Source organism: Chiloscyllium plagiosum, unplaced genomic scaffold (assembly GCF_037043375.1).
Source record: "Chiloscyllium plagiosum isolate Xiang-an unplaced genomic scaffold, Cpla_swu_hap1 HiC_scaffold_4, whole genome shotgun sequence".
Classification (NCBI taxonomy): Eukaryota; Metazoa; Chordata; class Chondrichthyes; order Orectolobiformes; family Hemiscylliidae; genus Chiloscyllium; species Chiloscyllium plagiosum.
Window position 1 is genome coordinate 70851741 of NW_028270142.1, and position 14226 is coordinate 70865966.

Genomic DNA, 14226 nt, shown 5'->3' on the forward strand with positions numbered 1-14226 from the left:
ATAGAGGAGGCCACATCGGGTGCAGCGGATGCAATAGATGATGAGTGTGGAGGTGCAGGTGAATTTGTGGCGGATATGGAAGTGTCCCTTGGGGCCTTGGAGGGAAGTAAGGGGGGAGGTGTGGGCGCAAGTTTTGCATTTCTTGCGGTTGCAGGGGAAGGTGCCGGGAGTGGAGGTTGGGTTGGTGGGGGGTGTGGACCTGACGAGGGAGTCACGGAGGGAGTGGTCTTTTTGGAACGCTGATAGGGGAGGGGACGGAAATATATCACTGGTGATGGGTTCCGTTTGGAGGTGGCGGAAATGGCGGCGGATGATACGTTGTACATGGAGGTTGGTGGGGTGGTAGGTAAGGACCAGTGGGGTTCTGTCCTGGTGACAGTTGGAGGGGTGGGGCTCAAGGGCGGAGGAGCGGGAAGTGGAAGAGATGTGGTGGAGGGCATCGTCGACTACGTCTGGCGGGAAATTGCGGTCCTTGAAGAAGGAGGCCATCTGGGTTGTACGGTTTTGGAACTGGTCCTCCAACCACAAGGGATGAACTCGGATTTCTCCAGTTTCCTCATTTCCCTTCCCCCCACCTTGTCTCAGTCAAATCCCTCGAACTCAGCACCGCCTTCCTAACCTGCAATCATCTTCCTGACCTCTCCGCCCCCACCCCACTCCGGCTCATAACTGATGAAGGCAAGCATGCTATATACATTCTTTACCACCTTATCTACATGTGTTGCCACTTTCAGGGAGCTCTGGACTTGCAACCCAAGATCCCTTTGTGTATTATAGAATCATAGAAGTGAAGAAAGAGGCCATTGGCCCATCAAGATTGCACTGACCTTTCGAAGATCATCCCACCCAGACCCCTATCCGATCCCCATAATTCTACATTTCTCATGGACAATCCACTTAACCTGCTCATCTCTGAACAGTGGGAGGAAGCAGGAGCACCCAGAGAAAACCTACACATACACAGGTAGATGTGCAAACTCCTCACAGATTTAAAGTTAAAAATCACAACACCAGGTTATAGTCCAACAGGTTGATATGGGAGCATTAGCTTTCGAAGCGCTTCTTCTTCATCAGGTGATTGTGAAGCAGGATGATAAGACACTGAATTTATAAGCAAAAGATTGCAGTCTCATGCAGCTGAAATGATATATTGAAGTCTTTCATCTTTTAGAATGGGTTTGCTGGTTTTGGTTCTTTAATATGTCAATTCCAGAAGTTCTTTTAAGTCACATTCTCAAAATAACTTAAGGTTTTATAGCAAATGGTGACATCTCAGCTCAGACAATGCCTTAAAGGGGTGAGGTTAGAATCTGTCTATATCTCAACCTGAATCAGATTGGTCCTATTTCCAAAATGGAACTTACAAAATATTATATGGATTGACTGCCTGCAGGTTCTGCATTTTTTAAGCAAAATTGAGTGTATCGGCAAACACAACTTACATGTGTGTGCTCGTGCAGGTGAGAAACAGTTTAGGTGTACGTGCATGTGAACGTGAGGGAGTGTGTGTTTGGTAAAGTGTGCGTGTGTGTCAGGGTAGAAGCCTGTGAGAGTGTGTGCAAGGGTGAGATGTGGTGATTATATATTTGTGCATATGAAAAAGAGCTTGTGTATGAAAGAGGGTCTGCGTGAGTGGGTGAGTAAGTAAGAGTGTGTGTGCATGCGTGCGTGCATATGTGTGTATAGTGCAGTGGGGTCACCTATAGTGTGACATGAATCCAAGGTCGCGGTTTAGGCCATCCTCATGGGTAGCGAACTTGGCTGTCAACCTCTGTTCAGCCACTTTACGTTGCTGCCTCCCAAAGTCTGCCTTGGAGGATGGTCACCTGAAGATGTGAGGCCAAATGTCCCTGACTGCTGAAGTGTTCCCAACTGGGGGGATATTGTCAAAAGGCTAGGTAAAGTCCATATAGACAATATATACTGGCCTACCCTGAACCATTTTTGTTACTTCCCTAAAAAAATCCAATCAACTTTGTATGCAAAAAGTTATGTCTCACAAAGTTATACTACCAATTGCACATAAGTCCTATTCTTCCAAATGTGAGTAAACTCTATCCCTAAGAATCTTCTCCAATAATTTCTCCTCCCACTGACATGAGGCCTGTAATTTCCAAGATTATCCCAGTTGTCCTTAAACAAAGGGACAATGTTGGCTCCTCTCCAGTGCTCTAGGAACTCTATAATTAAAAGAAAATGCAAAGATTTCATGCAAGTCCCATAAATTTCCTCACCTGCCTCCCTCAATATTCTGGGAGATAGATCCCATTACGTTCTGGAGAGTTGTCTACTTCAATGCTTTTCAAAACACACAACACTCGTCTTTTTTTAATGATGACATGCCCCAGAATATCAACATACCCTTCCCAAGGCTCATCATCCACCATGTCCTTCTTTGCATTGCCTTTTGCAAAGTATTTATTAAGGATTCTCACTTCCTCCAGCTCATTGCATAAACTCTATCCTTTGTCGTTGAGTAGATCTAGCCTTTCCCTAGTTACCTGCTTGTTCCTTGTATATGTATAAAACAGATTGAAAATTTCCTTAATCCTCTTTGCCAAAGTGATGTGGAGATGCTGGCGTTGGACTAGCATGGACAAAGTCAGGAGTCACATGACAACAGGTTGTAGTCCAACAGGTTTATTTGAAATCAGAAGGTTTTGGAGCGCATCTGTGCCCATGTGCTTCCTTCCACTTCACCTGATGAAGAAGCAGTGCTTGAAAGCTTGTGAATTCAAATAAACCTGCTGTACTATAACTGATGTTGTGTGACTTCAAAGTCTGTTTATCAAAGACATTTCATTGTCTCTTTAGACCTTCTAGTTCCTTCCTGCTAACTTTGCATTCTTAAAGGTTTCTATCTGTCTTCAGTTACCATACCTTACATATGCCTCTTTCTTTTTGACAAGAGAAATTGGGAGCTTAGTCAAAATTTACAAACATGCCACTCTGACCTTGCATTTTCATAGGGACATACTGGTCCTGAACACTTACCAACTGGCTTTTTAAAGATTCCACAGGCCAGGTGAGGATTTATCCTCAAACAGCCACTCCCAAACTATATTCCCCAGTTCCTGTCTAACATTGTGGTAGTTAGCCTTCTCCCAATTTAGTATGTTGACCCAAGGTCTACTCTTGTCCTTATCCATAAGGACAGTAAATTAAAACTTAGAATTATGGACAATTCAAATTCATACATAATTATGTTTTTGAAATGCTCTGAATCTTTGATCAGCTGGCTGGGTCATTCCCCAATACCAGGTCTTCCTAGATGGACAATTTACATTGTTTCAAAAAACTGCCTGGACTTACCTAATAAATTCCCTGCAGCCAAGCCCCTAGCATTAAGTAAGTCCCAATTAATATATAAATCAACCATAACAACCACCCTATTGTCTTTACACTGTTCCATTTGTCCAAATGTCTGTTCCTCACCTTTTTGCTATTGGGAAGCTGATAGTACACTCAAGTGATTGATTCCTTCCTATTCCTGACCTCTACTCACATGGCCTTGCAAGTGAGCCATTGATGATGTCATCCCAGTACACCTCTGATGCTCTTCCAAATCAGTATTTCAACTCCCTCACCACTTTATACCCCTCTATCATAGCTGAAAAAATCTGAATCCCAGCATATTAAACTGCCAATCTGAAATACTAAGACTGTTACCCCATCATAAAGTCACCCTTTACTAACTTGTGCACAGTACACTGGCTGTGCCCAGTGGGTTTGGTGTCAGTTCCCTGGACTGAAGAGATTTTACATCCACTTTATATTCTGTTTTTGAGGAGATTCTAATCTCATTATGTTCTTTTCTGAAAATACACCAACACTACTGCCATAAAGCAGTAGTGCTTATATTCCCAAGCACCTGTGTGTAGGTGCAAGACATATTTAATGTTTAAATGTTTTTACTAAGTTTATTTTTCTCTGGTGTATTAATACTCATTTGGCCAGGTATTCAGTAACAAACAGCCCCATACAGATCCCCTGCTTATATTTCTTTTCTAAGGAGATTCTAATCACCAGCATATATTTCACTTTTTTTGAGGAGACTCATCTCCTGCTGTGTAGGAGCAAGAGAAAAACTACTACTCCACCAAAAAACTTATGGTGCCAGGAAACCAGTAACAAGCAGAGGCATATAGGGATCCTATTTACACCTTTACCTAAGAGAAAGGAATTTTGAAATCTCAAATTAAAAATCACAACACCAGCTCGAGTCCAACAGGTTTAATTGGAAGCACATGAGCTTGCAGAGGACTACTCCATCAGGTGGTTGTGGAGGACAATTGTAAGACAAGTTACAGCAAAAGTTTAGTGTGATGTAACTGAAATTACACAAATACCTTTGTTTGTAGAGTCTGTCATTGAAACTATCAAGATATTTCAAACCACTCATGTGTAAATCAACTTTAAAAAAGTGAAACTACCAAGGTATTCAAACAGATGAAAGACTCACAAACAAGGTATTTTTTCTATGTATAACTTCAGTTACACCACTAATTTTTCTATAAACTCTTAGTGGTGTCCTCCACAACCACATGAAGGAACAGTGCTCTGAAAGCTAGTGTGCTTCCAATTAATCCTGTTGGACTATAACCTGTGATTTTTAACTTTGTACTCCCCAGCCCAACACTGGCATCTCCAAATCATTACTAAATCCTGTTTTTTTAAATTCTCCCCACACTACCATCTAACAGCAGTAGTGCTTATTTTTCCCCAGCACCCATATCATGTGCAGGAGAGAGACACTGAACAGGTGCTTAAATCTTTATATTCCTCCACCAGGAAGAAAGGAAACACTAGTGGCCAGTGGCAGACAGCACCCTTCTCAAGGCATTGCTGCATGACCTACAAAAGTGAAGGGATTAAATCAAAATAGAGTGAGGGGGATATGAAACACTACTTCCTGCAGTGACTATCTCTAGGGAATTGGTAGATATCATGTGCCCCTTTTCCAGGGATTCCTGGGCTTGGATGTAGCTGCACGAGGGGCAGGTAATTGGCCATAACCCCTCTAGGAACAAACTCATCCCTGGTTATTTTCCAGCACAGAATCAGTCCCCTAAACAGAGACCAAATCTCCTGCTTAGATATTTTCTTCCGCATACTACTGCCTGACAGTGGTAATGCTTATTGTTCCCTAGCACTCATGTCATGTGTGCAGGTGCCACATGGATTTAAACACTTGTTTTTCTCCATTTATATTCTACCAGGAAGGAAAGACCAACCTGAGTGGCCAGTGACAAGCAGTGCCCTTCTGAAAGGGCAATGCTGTATGATCAAACAGTGAAGGAGAGCAGGGACTAAATCAAAACAGAGGGGGAATAATCACTATGCCCTGTGGTGCCCATCTCTTCCTGATGAGCTTGAGGGTGTTGAACAGCATCTCCTCTGGAGGCACAGGCAATTGGCCATAATATCCCATGCACAGCCTGCTGCCTGCACTGGTTTATGGCCAGATTGGTCTGCTCCTGAGCCTGGCCAAAGAGGAAACCCTGACCTGCTCATTCCACTTCTGCCCAAACACCCACACCCAAGGTATACATGGTCTACAGACTCAGCACCACAGAACAAGTGGTTGGGCTGAGAATCAGTGAACTACTGCAATCTGCTGTTGCAAGTGACTGCTGCATCCAGCATCCTTGACCCCAGATTCCCAAGTGAAAGGAAAAGACTCACTGGGGACCCCCCACCACCTGGGTGGTGGATGAGGAAAATAGGTAGAGGATGTGCAGTGTTTTGTCAGGACTACATGAGGGGGTTAAAGATAGAACATCATCTCCAACTCTTAGTCATGTCTCAACCTGAGTGGACTGAACCCTCTTGGGTGGCACCTCTTCCCTGGCAAGGACATTACTTGTGGGGAACTCTCCTCCCTGCTGGCCTTTTATTTGTGGGTCCTAAGGTTCCTCCCCCAGCTTTTCAGAATAATTGGCTGGGAGAAGGCAGGGACATGGCAAGGGTTGGGAAAGCCAGCTTACCTTCCTGTCCTGTGCCTGGGTTATCAGGAGATGGTGGGTACAGCCAAGGCCCAGGAACTCAGCTGCTAGAGGATGGAGGTCAGCAGTTAGTTTCTGCAAGGTTGGTGCAGGGTCTGGTCTCTGGGACCTTTGGATCAGGTGTGGCTTGGCAAGGACCAGGCAGGCATGGGTTCCTGTGCCAGCTACAGTACAAACAGCAAAAACACCACGTGCCTTCCTAAAGGAAAAACTCCAAGAAAAGCAGAAACCAACAGTATCAGGAACACTAGCACCAGGCAATCAAGGGTTAACTTTAAACTATTTAAAATGATTATGTTATCAGCTGTATGGAGAAAAAGCAACTTTACAAGGGAGAGGAGCAGCAAAACCAAGCCTCAAATCTTGTTCTACTAATTTTCAGGAAATGAGGACAAACCACAAATTCTACTTTGTCACTACAAAACAAAGTACATACAAGACAGTAAGTGCATAAATATAGACCACAGCAGTCCACATAGGCACCCCATCCTTACCCTCTTCCAGCTCTTTGTTCACCCCATGTCTCTTCCAGTCTGTCCTGCTTCCCCAACCCCAGGACAGTGGTCAGGATGCCCTACCCACCTTCCAGCTTCCCTAACCACCCTTTGCCCCTTCTAGTCACCTCAAGGGCCTACCCTGGTAGGTGTCAAGATGACAGCACTGAGCTTACCCACCTTCAGGGAGTCTGCCTATACATCAGGCTCTCACCCACCCTCATGCACCATCCAGCCTGTGGCCTGCCCTGACTGACCACCTTGAGGACAGCCTGTTCCTATTACTGTCTCAGGAACATGGCACTCAGCAACCTACCCACCATCTGGTACTCAGGGCAACAGGATGACCATTCATCCTGGCTTTTGGGGCAGCCTACCCACCTTCAGGTTCACAGGAAGGTCTTCAAACCAACTCTTGGTGACAGCTTTCAGGACGACCTTAACCTCCCATTCCATGAGGCTGGCTAGACCCAGTGACACAAGACAGTGCAAGTGATAAACCCAACAAGACAAAGTCAAGCAACAAAATCCTTTCTGGTAGGCTGTCCATTACCATAAACAGTTCTTCAAAATGTAGAGACCATTCCCAGGAATGTATACAAGTGCACTATAGGATATGAAGTGCACTGTCAGAAATGAAGTCCACTCCACAGTACAAAGTCCATTGCTAAATGGAGTCCACAACTAAAGGCAGGAAATTCACAGCACTGGTGTTCAGTCTCCATAGAGTCCTGACCCAGCCTTTGAGGACCAGGCCCACCCAGGAATAGTACATTGTAAGGTGCAGATAACTCAGGGGTTTGGTCCCAAAAGGTAAAAACAATGACTGCAGATGCTGGAAACCAGATTCTGGATTAGTGGTGCTGGAAGAGCACAGCAGTTCAGGCAGCATCCAAGGAGCTTCGAAATCGACGTTTTGGGCAAAAGCCCTTCATCAGAAATAAAGGCAGTGAGCCTGGAGCGTGGAGAGATAAGCTAGAGGAGGGTGGGGGTGGGGAGAAAGTAGCAGGGCAGAGGAAATGACCTGGGAGTTGCAGTGGGAGAGGGACTCCGAGATTCTTGTAGAGAGGAGGAAAACTTCTTCAAGGCAGGCATCCTTACAAGAACTCTAGGATGCATCAGGTGCACACCTCCAGCAGGTGTTCAGTCTTTGCAGAGGCTGAGTCCTTGGGTCAGGCCTTACCCACAGGAACAGCTTGTCTTGATTTTCTCACAAGGGCTCACTCCAAACACCAAGAAAAACAACAAGGGCTAAGCCCTGTCACAAAATCAACATTTTCCTTTCCTCAAAGGAAAAGGGTAGCACAGGTAGTAACTAGCCAGTGAAACACAATCACCTAATGATAACTGAGTTACACCTGAAACATTAGTTATGCAGATCAGAGTTTATAAATTAGTCCTCACTTAAAGTACAGTTAACAGACTGGCTAAATAATTCAGCCAGTTCAAGAATCAGGTTTCAAAAAAGCAGAAACCAACAGCAGCAGTAACACTGACTGTAGCACTGGCCAGCATAGAGTAAAACCCCTAAACTGAGGAGAAAGTTTCCTGGTTATTTTATTAAAAATGCAGTTTACAAATTAACAATAACTGTATACAGAGAAACAGCAATTTTACAGGGGGAGGAATGGCAAAGCCAGGCCTCAAACTTTCAACCAGTTTTCAGGTAAGTGAAGACAAAACCTCCGATCCCAGTTTTGTTACAAATGAGTAAATGACAATTGTACACAAAACAGTCCAATTACATAAGTGCATATAATACAGACCCCAGCAACCCACCCATTTCTCCCACCTTCCAGGAATTCAAAGGCAGCCTGCCCCTATGCCCCTTCCAGCTCAGTCCACCCCATGCCCCTTCCAACCACCTCTGGGACATCTTGCCCTGCTTTCCCAACCACCACATTCCCCCACCCCAGACAAGTCAGGACTGCCTACCCACCCTTCACACCTTCTGGTCACCTCTAGGACAGCCCACCCCAGTACATGCCTGGGGTGACAGCACTGAGGACAATCTACCCACCTTCTAGCCCTCAGTCTGCTCCTATGTACCATCAGGCTCTTACCCACCCCAATACACCATCTAGCCTGTGGACAGTCCTGATCTCTTCTGGCCACCTCTAGTACAGCCCATCCTTCCCTGGGACAACAGCATTACCACAAGCCTACCTGTTCTCAGCCTGCCCCTATGCACCTTCTGGTGCTCAGCCACTGACCTTCAGACTAGACAGCCCATCCTGATCACCCCTTCAAGACAGCAGCACTCTGAACAGTCTACCCACCTTCTGGGCTCAGGGCAACCAGCATCAGGTGCTGGATTAGTGGTGCTGGAAGAGCACAGCAGTTCAGGCAGCATCCAAGGAGCAGCGAAATCAATGTTTTGGGTAAAAGCCCTTCATCAGGAATAAAGGCAGTAAGCCTGAAGCGTGGAGAGATAAGCTAGAGGAGTGGGGGTGGGGAGAAAGTAGCATAGAGTATAATGGGTGAGTGGGGGAGGGGATGAAGATGATAAGTCAGGGAGGAAAGGGTGGAAAAGGAGATAGGCAGGTAGGACAAGTCTGGACAAGTTATGGGGACAGTGCTGAGCTGGAAGTTTGAAACTAGGGTGAGGTGGGGGAAGGGGAAATGAGAAAACTGTTGAAGTCCACATTGATGCCCTGGGGTTGAAGTGTTCTGAGGCAGAAGATCATGGCCTACCCATCTTCCAGGACAGCTTACCAACCTTCAGGCTCACAGGACAGCCTACCCACCCTCTGGCTCAGGGTGGCATCTTTCAGGATGCCTGTGAGCCTCCCTGCTCACAGTAAGGGCTGCCATACCTGGGACAAGACAGTGCAAATGATAAACCAACAAACAGACAGTCAATTACCAAACAGTCCTTTCTAGTACAGAGTTCATTACCATAAACAGCTCCCTTCAAAAAGTAGAGTCCATTCCTAGGATCAGAGTCCACTCCAGAATACAGAGTACTGGTCAAAAATGGGTCCACTCCAAGCTAGTCCATTTTTAAGAAGAGTCCACAACCAAGGGTAGAGTCCATTCCTAAAGGCAGGAAATGTGTACCCCACAGCATTCAGATGTTGTCTCCATAGATTCCTGGCTCATCCACAGAACAGGCTCAGTACATTGCGAAGGTAATTAACTTACAGGGTTTGGTCCACTCCCATAGACAAGGTCTACTTCTAAACTCTAGGATGCAGCAAGAGCTCACCTCCCAGCACCATAGGTGTTAAGTCTTTAGAGGCCTAGTCAAAGGGTCAGACCTACCCACAGGAACAGTTTATCTGGTAAGATGTATTTTCAAGGGCTCAGTTCAAAACTAAAAAAGACATACAAAAACACAAGTGCAAAGATTAAGCCCTGCTACAAAACGTCCTTTTCTCAAAGTGAAAGAAAAAAGTAACAGGCTGTAGCCAGCTGTAACCACTCTACTGAGTTAAATCTGAAACATTGATTGTAGGGTCAAGCAGTTTAGAAATCAGTCTGCAATAGAAGAATGCCAGTTAACAAACTAGCAAAATAATTCAGCCAGTTCAGGAGTCAGGTTTCCACCTCCTTCCAGAAAAAGGGGAAGGAACAGCAGCAGTAACATACTGACTAGCTCCAACCAGCACAGTCAGTCTGTCCCCTAAATAGAGGCTAAATTTCCTCATTTTAAATTACAAAATGGTTTGCAAAAACAGTTAACATTAGCAACTGTACACAAAAACAGCAATTTTACAAGGGAAGGGACCAAAGCCAGGCCCTCAAACCCTACCACTCAACTAGTCTACAGGGAAATGAGGACAAACCTCAAATCCCAGTTTCAAACATTACAAGACAGCAATGACACTTGTACATAAAGTGCAGACAATACAGACTCAGCAAGCCCCCATCTGTCCCAACTTGCAGCCACTCTAAGGCAGACCACCCCTACACCTTCTGGCTCAGTCCACCCATGCCCCTTCAGTTATCAGTCCACCTTGACCTTTCAACCACCTCTAGGACAGCCCACCCCAGTACCCACCTGGGGTGATGGTGGTCAGGATGGCCTACCCACCTTCTGGCTTCACTAACCACCCTCAGCACCTTCTGACCGCCTCTAGGACAGCCTGCCCCAGTACTCACCTAGGGTGAGTGCACTAAGGACAACTACCCACCTTCTGGCTCTTTGTCTGCCCCTCTCACCCACCCCAATGTCTGGCACATGGACTACCCTGACATCTTCTGGCAACCTCTAGTACAGCCCATCCCCTTTCCCATGGGGAACAGCATGCAGGGCAGCCGCAAGCCTTCCAGATCACAGCCTGTCCTGCCCCTACACTTTGCCACTGACCTTTTGACCACCTCGAGGACACCCTGCCCTGAGGACCCCTTAGGACAACAGCACTCAGAATAGACTACCCACCTTCTGGCTCAGTGCAACCAGCATCAGGGTGGCTGACCTACCCTTCCAGGACAGCCTACCAACCTTCAGGTTCACAGGATGGCCTACCCACCCTCTGGCTCTCAAGGTGACAGCTTTCAGGACAAGCCTGAGCCTCCCAGCTCAGAGTAAGGCCTGGCAGACCCAGGGATACAATGCAGGTGATACATCAAAAACAGTTCTTTCCGGTACATAGTCCAAATAAAGCCTTCAAAATAGAGTCCATTCCCAGGAACAGTCAACTCCAGTTTACAAAGTGCATTGCCAGAAAGAGTACCACTAAAACAGGGTCCACAACCAAGGGCAGAGTCCACTCCTGGAGGCAACAAATATACACCCTGCAGCACATGTGTTCAGACTACATGTAGTCCTGGCCCATCCTTGGAGAACCAGGCCCACTCAAACAGTACATTGTAGAGGTACAGTTAACTCAGGGCTTTTGGTCCACTTTTGAAAGCAAGGTCTTCTCCTAAACTCCAGGATATAGGAAGTGCTCACCTCCCAGCACACAGGTGCTCAATCTTCAGAATCCCAGGGCTAGGCCTCCCCACAAGAACAGCTCACCTGGTAAGATGTTTTTCCACAAGGGCTCAGTCCAAACAGTGAAAATACATACAAAAAAGGAAAGAGTCCAAGGGTTAAACCCTACCACAAAATTAACATTGCCCTTCTCAAAAAGTGAAGAAACAGGCTGTAACCAGCCAGTGAAACAACAATCCCTTAATGCGAAATGAGTTACACCTGAAACATTGCATGCATCAGGAGTTTAGAAATCAGTCCTCACTAAAGAAATACCAGTTAACTGGCTAAATTCAGCCAGTTCAGGAATCAGGTTTCTGCCCCCTTCAAAAGAGGGGAAACACTGACTGTAGCACCAGCCAGTCAGTTCCCTAAACAGAAACTAAATTTCCTGGTTTTTAAAATGTTATTAAAATTTACAAAACAATTAAGATTTACAACTGTATACATCAGCAATTTTACAAGGGAACAGCAAAGCTAGGCCCCAAACCCTACTGTTCAACCAGTTTACAGGGAAATTAGGACAAACTTCAAATCCCAGTTTCACATGGAGACAGTGACAATGACATTTGTACATGAGACTGTTACATACAAAAGTGCAGACAATACAGACCCAACAAGCCCTATCCCTCCCACCTCTTGGTCCATCCCATGCCCTTTCAGTTCTGTCCACTAACCTTTCAACCTCTAGGACAGCCCACCCCAGTACCCACCTGGGTGACAGCACTGAGGATAGCTACCCACCTTCTGGTAGAGTCTGCCCCTACATACCATTGGGCTCTCAGCCACCCCAATGCACCATCTAGCTAGTATGCTGGCTTGACACCTAGCCACCTCTAGGTCAGCCCATCCCCAGGGGAACAGCATGAAGGGTAGCCCACAAGTCTTCCAGATCTCAGCCTGCCCCTACATGCCTTCTGGCTCAGCTGCTCTGACAGCTTTGACCTCTAGGATAGCCCATCCCAATTACCCTCAGGAGAACAACACTCAATGGCCTACCCACCATCTGGCTTTCAGGACAGCCTACCAACCTTCAGGTTCACAGGATGGCCTACCCACCCTCCAGCTCTCTGGGTGAGAGCTTTCAGGATGACCCATAAGCCTCCTAGCTCACAGCAAGGCCTGCCAGATCCAGGGACACAAGACAGTGCAGGTGATAACTGAAAATGTGTTGCTGGAAAAGCGCAGCAGGTCAGGCAGCATCCAAGGAACAGGAGAATCGACGTTTTGGGCATAAGCTCTTCTTCAGGAATGAGGAAAGTGTGTCCAGCAGGCTAAGACACCTATCCAAAGGGACTTTGGAGTGCAGGTTCATAGTTCCTTGAAAGTGGAGTCCTAGGTAGATAGGATAGTGAAGAAGGTGTTTGGTATTCTTTCTATTATTCATCAGAAGATTGAGTATAAGAGTTGGGAGGTCTTGTTGTGGCTGAACAGGAGATTGGTTAGGCCACGCTTAGAATATTGCATGCAATTCTGGTCTCCTTCCTATCGGAAGGATGTTGTGAAACTTGAAATGGTTCAGAAAAAAATTACAAGGATGCTGCCTGGTTTAGAGGATATGAGCACTACAGAGAGGCTGAAAAGGCTGGAGCTGTTTTCTCTGGATATCGGAGGCTGAGGAGTGACCTTATAAAGTTTATAAAATCATGAGGGAGATGATTTGGAGATGCCGGTGTTGGACTGGGGTGTACAAAGTTAAAAATCATACAACACCAGGTTATAGTCCAACAGGTTTAATTGGAAGCACACTAGCTTTCAGAGCCACGCTCCTTCATCAGGTGATTGTGATGAAGGTCATCAATCACCTGATGAAGGAGCGTCGCTCCGAAAGCTAGTGTGCTTCCAATTAAACCTGTTGGACTATAACCTGGTGTTGTGTGATTTTTAACTATGAGGGACATGGATAGGCTAAATAGACAAGGTATTTTCACTGGGGTGGGGGAGTCCAGAACTAGAGGACATAGGTTTACAGTAAGTGGGGAAAGATTTAAAAGGGATCAAAAGAGCAACATTTTCATGCAGATGTTGGTGCGTGTATGGAATGAGCTGCCAGAGGAAGTGGTGGAGACTGGTACAATTAGAACATAGAACATAGAACATAGAAGAATACAGCGCAGTACAGGCCCTTCGGCCCTCGATGTTGAGCCGATCCAAGCCCACCTAACCTACACTAGCCCACTATCCTCCATATGCCTATCCAAAAAAAATTTTTTTTTACAGTGTGGAAACAGGCCCTTCGGCCCAACAAGTCCACACCGACCCGCCGAAGCGTAACCCACCCAGACCCATTCTCCTACATTTACCCCTTCACCTAACACTACGGGCAATTTAGCATGGCCAATTCACCTAACCCCTGCACATTTTTGGATTGTGGGAGGAAACCGGAGCACCCGAAGGAAACCCACGCAGACACGGGGAGAATGTGCAAACTCCACATAGAGAGTCGCCTGAGGCGGGAATTGAACCCGGATCTCTGGCGCTGTGAAGCAGCAGTGCTAACCACTGTGCTACCGTGCCACCTACTGTTAAAAGGCATCTGGATGGGTGTATGGATAGGAAGGGTTTAGAGAGATATGGGCCAAGTGCTCAAAAATTAGGTTAGGATATCTAGCCAGCATGGACGAGTTGGGCCAAAGGGTCTGTTTCCATGTCTTTTTATATCTCTATGACTCTATGACTCTTTGGCTTGGAGAGGAAACTTGAAGATGGTAGTGTTTCCATATATCTGCTGTGTTGTACTTCTATATGGAAGTGGTTGTGGGTTGGAAGGTGCTGTCTAAGGATCTTTGCTGAATTTCTGCAGTGC